The 3,250-nt window shown below is 30.8% G+C and overlaps 1 long non-coding RNA gene across 1 annotated transcript; it reads right to left on the bottom strand.

Annotated features, from left to right (window-relative positions):
- Positions 1-735: 735 nt before the first annotated feature.
- Positions 736-2,849, bottom strand: LOC141621303 (uncharacterized). Its single transcript, XR_012532207.1, has 2 exons — positions 2,588-2,849; positions 736-901 (listed from the first exon to the last, which is right to left on the bottom strand). It is a non-coding gene; the product is annotated as an uncharacterized LOC141621303 (long non-coding RNA).
- Between the last annotated feature and the right edge of the window lie 401 nt (positions 2,850-3,250).

Below are 3,250 nucleotides of genomic sequence, written 5' to 3' on the forward strand. Positions count from 1 at the left end.
AATTTTAAAATTTTATAGTTATACCATGGCATTAATTCTCGTGTACAATATCCAAAATAAATGATTTATATTACTAAAAAGTAACATAATTGAATTGTAAAAATGTGGATCCAAAAGAACAATTAACATTCAATCTCTAGAGTAAATGATTTTCAATAATTAACTCCATCTATAAATGATCACACCAATTTTTTTTAAGCTTTGCAAGTTATCATACAACAACCCAATAATTGATATTACAACTCAGGTGAGGAAATCAAGTATGTAACTACCCAATTTGGATCTTCTCGCTTACTTTCACTCAATTTTCCCTCAATTTTCTCTTTAATAAATTCATATTTTAATATATTTTTTTTTCATTTATTAAACCTTTATTTTTATGAAAGAATTACAACCATTAGATCATTACAAGCTTTGATACGGGCCGTTTATAGAAAATAGAGGTCCATTTCTTTTGAGAAAATGGGTGAGTCCGGACCCATATTGCAATGGATTTATATTTAGGAATGTATTTGATCTTTATAACGAAATATGCTTGATGTGGTGGGTGTTCACCTCATCCCTTAATCCATGAGGTCAGGAGTTGGATCTCTGCTCATGGGAATGAAGCAAACTCTTTGCCCACCTATTTATCTCTTCGTGAGAGCACCCGCAGCGAGAAGATTATACACTATTGTTGACAGTAGTGGACACCCTTGTTTACAAAAAAAAAAAAATTTGATCTTTGTATACATGTATTTGAAACTATATACCCAGCTACCTACATATAGTGCAAATTTGGACACTACTCTATTACATGTTCAATGGAAACTCCATTGTTGAGGAGAATCAAATTAGGAGCAATCCAACTACAGCATGACTATATTTTAGACAAACCTTCTTAAAAATCGACATTTACAATCTGCATCCAAAGTTTCCAAAATTTTATCGTTAATCTCTAAAAACTCTGAAATAAATGTAGGACAACGAAAATAACAAACCAACCAAGTGACCAACATCAATTAAAATCAAAAAGTTATGTTGTTTAGCGAAAAAGAAATTAATGTGCTGCCATAGTATACTACTCGAGCATTAACGGGAGACTAAAATCGTAAGAGATCATTAGTTCTATACATACAGACATACAGTAGAATGTAATGGTTGATCATGACCTTTATACGTACAACAGGCAAACAAACCAATTAGTTGGCCACAAATCTAGGTAAACATCATTACTATGATGTTAGTAAATGACACCTAAAACTACGGAAAAAATAATAGCCAAGTGGTTAACATGGAGGTGTAGTGGATAATAGGTCTTAGATTCGAATCTCCCATCCCTTGATATTGTAATGCCTTTGCGGCTTATTTGACAAAAAAAAAATGATACCCAAAATCAACTTAGTTTATACGAAGTATAATGAATCATTAATATGAACTGAAGAATCAAATGAAAAAACAAAATAACCAATTGTATAGGTATCAAGAACTAATATGTGATTAACTATAGCATTGAATTGGGTTAACATGCGACCATGCTTAATTGATTTAAAAGTCGAGGGCGACTCTAAATTTCTTGATTCGGCCTTTGGGTACTGGTTCAATAGTATTTCATACTATTACTTAAGATTATCAAGAGCCTTTTAGTCAAGGAGCCGATCGATAAAGAGTATTAATAAGCTCTGTAGCTAACTTAGTTAACACAACCCTCTTGAAAATTACATTCCAACTAAATCGCACTATCACATATAAAACCACACTAAAGATTTATTCATATCATGGTATTTAACCTAATCATATTGTTAGTCAAGTAACAATCCAACAACATATAGCTAGCTATTGGAAGAGCTTATTTTTGGCAAGTTAAGAGAGAATCATCCGTCTACTTTAGCACACCTAAAGGTTTTTTTAATTAAAGCTAAAAAGTTTTTGCTTACATAAAATGATCAAATGTTCTGAAAAGTATATTTTGGAGTACGTTAGAGAGAATAAAACACCAGCTACTCAGTTAGACGATTTCAGAAAATCAAAATGAGTACCCGTATAGATTGAATTGTGCAGCCTAATAGGCTTGTATTGAGTATCCTCCGAAATGGAAAGTGTTCAAAATATCAATGCCCCCTAAAAAGCCAAAAACATAAATTAATGTTACTATAACATGTTTGACAACCTTCTATTCAAGCCAATATTCTCGAAAGAAATACGGAGTATAATGCAAGTACACCCAAATTAGGAGCACAATTCAACGCAATGGATCGGCAAAATGCAATCGTTATAGATTGTACCGAAAAAATTAAATTTTGTTGGTGTACACTTCTCTTATAATCCTTGTATAATAGTTGCAAATTTTTGGGTATCATCACAGATAATTAAAACCTAAATCTGAAATTTCAAAATTACATGATAAAGATGAATTTCAAAAATTACTTGAATTTAATCAAATCAAATACTACATGTCTACCCATAAACATCAAAAGAAAACAATAAAAAATAAAGATCGGTATAAAAAAAAATGTGCTACCACTTCAATGCTTGATGCTTCATATACAAAGTATTGCTATTATATATTGTTAAAGTAAATCTATAGAAGAAAACAATAGTGAAATACCAGACATGCATGATGGATTGATGAGCAAAAGCGCCAACTCTATTCCATTTTACCCAATATTCACAAATGATTGGGAGTAACTGGGAAAATGAATTATAGGATGATGGTGAGATTTATGAACATACTCCCAATCTTCAAGTCAATAGGAGGTATAGAAAGGAGTAAAGGAGAAAGCGAATGACGACTGAAGAAGTTATTGTAGAATTAGTTTGCATTTTTAGGTCTAATCTCATGTAGTATTGTAGCGCGCGGGAAAAAAATGAAGGAGATATGACACGTGTATAGTTTAGTGGATAGTGATTCTTGTATTATAGTTTTATATAGATAGATAGATAGATATAGATAGATATAGATATAGATATAGATAGATAATTTATGACATTTTTTTTTGGGTACATAGATAATTTATGACACTAATAATACATTTAAGTTAGATTTAAGTTAGATGTAAAATGTAATTAAAACGCGTATTAGCCTTGTGAAGAATACCAATAAAAACAATATTCGTATATATGTATTTAGGGTGGAAATTGGGAAGGTGAGGAGTTTGGAATTAGTATATTATTAAGAAGGTGAGGAATTTGCAAGATAATCTAATTAAGTAAAGATTTCAATATATATGTATTTAGGGTATATATATTTTCCAATTAGTGTAGCTAATTA

Source organism: Silene latifolia, chromosome X (genome assembly GCF_048544455.1).
Source record: "Silene latifolia isolate original U9 population chromosome X, ASM4854445v1, whole genome shotgun sequence".
Taxonomy (NCBI): domain Eukaryota; kingdom Viridiplantae; phylum Streptophyta; class Magnoliopsida; order Caryophyllales; family Caryophyllaceae; genus Silene; species Silene latifolia.